The sequence below is a fragment of the Carlito syrichta genome, unplaced genomic scaffold, assembly GCF_000164805.1.
Source record: "Carlito syrichta isolate Samal-C Ts95f unplaced genomic scaffold, Tarsius_syrichta-2.0.1 Scaffold98146, whole genome shotgun sequence".
In the NCBI taxonomy this organism is placed as follows: Eukaryota; Metazoa; Chordata; class Mammalia; order Primates; family Tarsiidae; genus Carlito; species Carlito syrichta.
The window spans coordinates 106,278-113,983 of NW_007042242.1; the positions used below are offsets into that span (position 1 = coordinate 106,278).

General features: G+C 42.3%; 1 pseudogene; it reads right to left on the reverse strand.

Annotated features, from left to right (window-relative positions):
* Window positions 1-933: 933 nt before the first annotated feature.
* Window positions 934-7,706, reverse strand: part of LOC103265574 — a 7,813-nt pseudogene continuing 1,040 nt past the window's right edge.

Consider the following 7,706-nt stretch of genomic DNA (forward strand, 5'->3'; position numbering starts at 1 on the left):
GGCCCATTGAAGAAGCACTGGGGTTCCTGGAGAAAGTGGCTAACTGATATACACAGAGTATGTCATTTACTTAACCTGATAATCAAAGCTTTCTCTGCTTCTTCTGTAGTGTGTGCTGTTTGGTGAGAATTCACAGAGGACACAAATATCTTCATAATCTGGGCCTAGTCTGAGAGATCCATCTACACACCTCTTCCCCGGACTTCCTAGTCACCAATTTTTCAATTCTGTTCCTTCCAAGTCTCTAACATCCTTACCAACTATGCAACTACCCATGTAATAAATATAGAGCCGTATGTTTGGCCAATTCACTCTCCAAAGTAGACTACCATATGAACTACACAAAGATCTGACTACTGGAGGATTTTCTTTTACCACTGTTCTTCAGTGTCACCCTAATGGATGCTAGAAAGCTGTAGTTGTCCACTTTCAGCAGTCCCAGTGGATCATGCACACCAAGAACTCTGCCCTGGGACAGCTTCTCAAATCTGTATTTCTGTCACTAACCACATCTTCTCTCCTCAGTTCCAAATACATTTTTTTCTTTTTACAGTAAAAAGCTTTAATAACAGACTCAATGTGATTTTGTAGGCAACCAATTCGCAGAATAATGAACCATTTAACTTTATTTACTTAAAACCAACCTTCCACTCAAGAAAGATGAACCCAAAATGCATCCTGTTATACTGACTAATATAACTAAGTACAAATGAATTCAATGATATACCCCATTAGCATGCTGCATTGTATGTCAATAAAACAAGCCCGTCCCTTGAGCTCTGGCCTCCTGGCAAGCATAGATAAATGATTGTACACTGCATGGTGATACCATTAGGTGAGAACTTTGGTTCATGCAGTTGGCTGCCATAGAGGTTGCACCCAAAACCCGCAGTTCTGGCACCCAAAGTCAGTCAGCAGTGGTGGCTTGTAGCATCATCCATGCTCCTTCCACAACACAACTGTGGTCCGTCATGCTGGTGGCAAAGACCAAGCCTGTGTCATTGTGCCTGCCCAGTTCATTCAGCCAAGGTGCTTCACCTGCCAGGAAGCTTCAGCCTGTCTTTGATTTCCTGTATTCTGGCACAGACCAGCGACTAATCAGGCTCTCTGTCTACAAGTCCATGATATACAGGTAGCAGTTGTCAAACAGCAGGGCAAAGATATCTCCAAGTCAAGCAAAGTCAAGTTTGCTATCTTAGGAGTCTTGAGGACACTAAGAATATCATAACTGAAAAAGTCCCACTGGTAGAGTGTGGAACTACAGACAATGTATTTTCCATCAAAATGAAGTCTTGGCTATAGGCAGATACTTCCTCCCTCAGAGACAATGTCTTTAAGTACTTGCAGTTGATTTCTCTCCCAGTTGGTCAAATCTTAATCCCATACTTGTCTGCATTTAAGAGGATACAGTCTCCAGAGGTGTGCAAGAGAGACTTGACTTTGCACTTCTGCAAAACCACCTTGGTGACCCATTCCATTTGCCCAGTGAGTGTGTTCAGGCATGTCCTAGCTGATAAAGCCCATACTTTCACAGTGAAGTCTGCAAAGCCACTCACCAATGATATCCAGATAATCATTGTAGTCCACACTAAACACCACCCCCAGGTGCCCCTGAGAGTGCTGGGTCCTAGCTCTGGAATTCCACTCCCAGCAGGCCACAGTGTTGTCAAGCCAGTCACAAGCTTCTGTTCATTGAACTTCACCAATGCACAAGTGTGAGCCTGGGTCCCATAAATGCACTGCTCTGTGCTCATATCCCACAGCTTTGCAGACAAGTCATCTGACCCTGTACAGAGAAGTCCGTCTTTGTAGTAAAGTGCATACACTCAGGCACTGTGTCCAGTTAATGATGAGGTCTCAAAGGCTTCATGGTCCTCCAGTTGCTTCATTCTCAAAATAGCCTTCAAATAAACCTTCCTAGGTCCCTGGTGGTCTAGTGGTTAGGATTCGGCGCGCTCTCTCAAATAAACCTTCTTCCAGTGCAAAGCATCCTGAGCAGAATCATCTATCTGATTTTTACATGCTGTCTGCCACACCTCTGTACAGGCACTTATCACCTTATCCCACTGTTTAGAGATGAGGCAGCATGTGAGTAAAGCCCGAGGCTCAAGTCATTTTAACAAATAAAAACTGAGCTCCAAGGGAAGGAGTTTGAGGAGGTCCCACTTGAGGATAGTCTCTAGGTTACTGGAGAGATGTATGAGCTGGACTGCCCCCCTCAGACTAATCAGGCGATCCAGAGTTTCATTTTTCGGCAAGCCCGTCAGACAAATAAATGTAACAAATGTTATCAAGTCATGTCTCAAAGTCCTTTCTCTCCACAAGATTATGGAAAATTTACCTGAGTGCCCCGGGGCCCAGGACCTCATACCAAGCTCACACTGATTGGGCGTGCTTGGACGGCCAGAATCTCGCAACGGCCAATCCACTCCGCTTGGCAGCCATGGTTCCTGGATCCACCTGCGGCCGCCACTCCTGGTCCACAGCCTCACCAGGGCCATATTTTTTTTTCTGAGGCAATGTACTTTTGATGTTTTAATATAAAGCTTCCGAGCAACTTTAAAAAGTGTACAGTGAGTCGGGCTTGGTGGCTGAGCCTGTAATCCCAGCGCTTTGGGAGGCTGAGGTGAGTAGATTGCCTGAGCCCGCGGGTTCGAGACCCACCTGGGCAACTTGGCGAGACCTCATCTCTACAATAAAACAACAAAAAAAATTAGCTGGGCGTGGTAGTGCGCGCCTGTAGTTCCAGCTACTGGAAGACTGAGGCGGAAAGATCGCCGGAGCCCAGCAGTTCAAGGCTGCGGTGGCCGGGAGCGGCCACTGTACTCCAGTCTGGGCGACAGAGTGAGACTCCAACTCAAAAAAAAAAAAAGTGTATAGTGAACTCCTATAAGCCTATCAATCAACTTTCACAATCATCCATATAATGCTATACTTGTTTCATTTATTACCCTTCACATTTTTTTAACTGGAATATGTTAAAGCAAATCCAGGTCATTATGTTATTTCACCCCAAATACTTCAGTGTACATCTCAAAATTTTAAAATTACAGATATTTCTCACCCAACATAATGTCATTATCACCTGTAACAAAATTAACGATAGTCCTATAATATGTAGATGCATACATCTGGATAAACTCATTGTTAAATTGAAGATATCGGCTGGGCGTGGTGGCTCAGCCTGTAATCCCAGCACTTTGGGAGGCCGAGGCGAGAGCATTGCCTGAGCCCGGGGGCTCAAGACCAACATGGGCAACTTGGTGAGGCCTCATCTCTACACTAAATCACAAAAACTAGCCAGGTGTGGTGGCTACTTAGAAGGCTAAGATGGAAGGATCACCCAGTAGATCAAGGCTGTGGTAGCCGTGAATGTGCCACCACACTCCTGTCTGGGCGACAAGTGAGACTCCAACTCAAAAAAAAAAAAAAAGAAAATATTGTAAATCAAAAATGCATTTAATACACCTAACCTACTGAATATCACAGCTTAGCCTAGCCCACCTTAAGTATATTCAGAACACTTACATTAGTATACAGTTGGCAAAATCATCTAACACAAGCCTATTTTATAATAAAATATTTAATATCTCATGTCATTTATTGAATATTGCACGGAAAGCAAAAAACAAAATGGTTTAGTTAACAAGGTATAGTTTCTACTGAATTGAATTGCTTTTGCATCATCCTAAGTGGAAAAATCATTAAGTAGACCATTTGTAAGTTGGGGACCATCTGTAATTGAACACCCAATTCAGATTCTAACTCTCTAATTTTCTAAAGATTGTATACATTTGGTTTGCTGAAATAAAGATCTGAACAAGTTTCACCCATCACATGTGTTCATAATGTCTCTTAGGTTCTCTGAAGTTTCTTTTCTTCTAGAACAGATCTTTTGTCCTGCACAATATCCCATTCAAGACTTGGCTGATTGTCTTCCTATTTTATTTTTAACTTATTTCTCTATTCCACATACTTCCTGTAGACTGGAAATTAGATGTAAATCTTGATTAAATTAAGGTTTAATTGCCCAGAAGGGCAAGAGAACACTCTGGGTAGTGCTGAGGGCTTCATGTTGCATGGGATCACATGTTTGTCTCACTTTTAGGTATACTACAGTGAATAATTGGCTTCAGACAGATGTACTTCTTTTAACTGCCCCTGAACAGGAGAACCCACTCCCTGGCTCCCAAACTTCTCTCCTTCCTTTATGCATCTGTCTTCATTCAAAGCAGAATCTTCTGAGACATCCTGCATTTTCCCCTTTCCACTGGCTCCCACATTTCAGTGAGTTTCTAAACAGAGAGCATTTCTTGGATCAGACGCTTCCTCTCTATTCATACCACACTGCCCTGGCCAGAGAAGGTTCCATAGAGAAGATATTTGAGTAGGCTTAGAACAAACAGATCTAAGGAAAGCAGTTCATTTGTCTGATTCTCCCAGGCAAAATAATCATTCCTTTCCCTCTACTCCCATAACACTTGTGTTACTACTCTAGGATTGGATTTATCACATTACATTTAATGTCATTTCTCTTCATATCCAGGTTGGGAACCCTCTTAGAAGAGACTAGGTTTTATTCAATGCCTGAATTCATAATACATGGTTCAACTAAATGTTTACTGTTGAATGAACATACTCCCTTACAGGCAATAGTAAGCATTTGAATAATATTGAGTTGAGGCCTAAGTATGCAGTGTTTTTCACTGTATTAAGCTGTCTTTATCAAAGCCCAGTGATCTTCCTGAATGTGGAGAATGACTCAGGACAAAGTGGGCCTCTTTGAACAAAACCATTTACTTGCTGTGTTTTCCCTGATGGCATTCTCCCTGTACACGGCACAAATGTTTTGAGCTGCCTCCACTGCCTTTATTCTGTTAAACTCAAACAGAAGAATACGTCAGAAGTATTCGGTTTTTTTTCCATTTGACACTTCATCTTCTTTAGCCCACAAATAGCACTATCTTTCTTCAAATCTGCAAAATTCAGTGTGAATTCGCAAGCACAACATTGTCACTCCAAATGGTAAATGACAAACGAGAAACTCCCAGCACCACAGTGTTGCCATGCCAAAAAGAAATGCTATGAACTTATGCATCAACCTAATATTTTACTGTTTTCCACTTCTTCTTTAGTAGTATTTTAAGTTACATTTCAATGTTTAAAATTTTTAAGTCAGTTTGTGCTCGTCATCTTATTTATTAAAAAAAGCACAACCCAGTATTTCACAGACTAGAGCAATGATGGTCATGAGATTTTGGGGCCATGTTTGTAGCAACTGTTAACTACAAGGTCCATGTGACTCTCAGAGTTCATGTTCATACTCAGAGAGAAATTAGAGGTACTCAGGGTCAGCTGAGTATATACAAAAGAGCCCTTTGTGAGGTCCAAGATTGTTGTTAGATTAAAAAGACTTAAAATGATTTGGCTCCATGTATTCCATGTATGGGTTGAGTATTTAAAATACAAAATTCTTAAGTCCAAAATGCTCCAAAATTGGAAACTTTCTGAGTACTAACAAAATACTCAGGAAAAAAAATACTCATTGGCGCATTTTGGATTTCAGGTTTTCAGATTTAGGATGTTCAACCTAATACCAATATTCCAAAATCTGAAAACATCCCAAATCCGAAACATATCTGACCTGAAGCATTTTAGATAAGAGCTACTCAACCTGTAATAACATCAACAACATCGATAATTAACATTTATTGAATTCTTAGTACGTGCCAAGATCTGTACTAACTACTTTTTATATAGACTGTCTCAGTTAATCATCACAACAACCCCATAATACAGGCCCTGCTGCTGTCACAGCTAATAAGTAATGAAACAAAGATTCAAGCCAGACTGTTTGGCAGCAATTGCTTCCAGACCCATCTCACGATGGCATAATAAATTTTTCCATTCCTAAAGCAACCTAACATTTCTTTTCCAGTGTAAGGTTGCTTTCGCGTTAAAGAAAACTTTTGCAAATATCCTCCAGATCTGCCCACTGCTTCAAGAAAACAGCATTCAACCACTTCCTCATCTCCTTGCAGCTTACTTAACTAACCACTGTCACTGCACTTGTTCTACACGTCTTTACTCCCCCTTCTTTGCCCTTCTCCATTCACCACTTCCCAGCTTCATGTTTTTTGCCATGCACAATACCTCCTGCCATTCTCTTTTACCAACATTCAAAGATTTTGCCCTTTGTCTTTGGTTACACCCACCTAGAAATCCACAGTCCTGGAATAAATTCAGATATCCTATGCTTAGACTGTTGAATATCACTGCAGAAATTGCACAACCAAGCAAAACACTACCACCATATATTTACAGCTTACTGTTTCTGCTGGGCCCTCACTGCCACCTGGGCTCTTACTATAATGCTTTGGTCATCAATCCAGGTCCACTAACAGCAGTGACCCCTTCAGACTTTCTCCACTCTTCCAGCCCCCTCTGCCAACCTCACTTTCTATAGATGGTCTTGCCTCTAAATTCACAGAGCAAATGCAGGCAAACACATGGTGCTATGGTTTGAATGAACATGTTCCCCAAAGTTAATGTGTTGGAAACATAACCCCCAATGCAATAATGTTGGGAGGTGTGGTCTAATAAAATGTGATTTGGTCATGAGGAGTTTGCCCTTATGAATGGATGAATGCTGTTACAGTAGGAGTGAGTTAATTATCTTGAGAGTGGGCTGGTTCTAAAAACAAGTTCTGTCCTCTCTTGCTGTCTTGCTGTCTTGCCTTTCCACCTTCTGCCATGGATGGTGTAGCATAAGGCCCTCATCAAATACAGCCCCATGATCTTGGACTTCCCAGTCTCCAGAACTATGAGCCAAATAAACTTCTATTCACCCAGTCTGTGGTATTCTGTAATAGCAACACAAAACAGACTAAGACAGATGGATCACCCTTAGCTTCCTGTCTGCATTTTACACATTCTTTTTTCCCTGTTACAGTGGAGAAAAAAATGTTTCCATCCAAGGTGAAAGTATTTCTTTATTTGTGCTCTGGATATCCTCATTCATTCAGACAATTGGAGTCTAATTTAGACTGGGTAGGGGTAGAGAGAGAGCCAAAAGAGGCCTCGTGTCAGGCACAGTGACCCATTCCTGCAATCCCTACACTTGGGAGGATTGCTTGAGGCCAGGAGTTTGAGATAATCCTGGACAACAGACTCTAACTCTACAAAAAATTTAAATAGTAGCCAGGCATGGTGGCATGTAGACAGAAGGATTGCTTGAGCCCAGGAGTTTGAGGTTACTGTGAGCCATGATCACGCTGTTGCACTCCAGCCTGAGAAATCGAACAAGATACTGTCTCTAATCTAAAAGAAAGAAAGAAAAAGGCCAGGCACTGTGGCTCACATTTATAAAGCCAGCATTTTGGGAGGCCATTGTGGGAAGATAGCTTGAGGCCAGGAGTTCAAGACCAGTCTAGGCAACATAGCAAGGAAGGAAGGAGGGGAGGGAAAAGAAAAGAAAAAGAGGCCTCATTAAGAAAATAACAAGCCGGGCTCGGTGGCTCAGCCTGTAATCCCACGCCTTGGAAGGCCGAGGTGAGTAGATTGCCTGAGCCCGCGGGTTCGAGACCCACCTGGGCAACTTGGCGACACCTCATCTCTACAATAAAATCAAAAATTAACCAGGCGTGGTAGCGCACGCCTGTAGTTCCAGCTACTTGGAAGGCTGAGGCAGAAGGATCGCTGGAGCC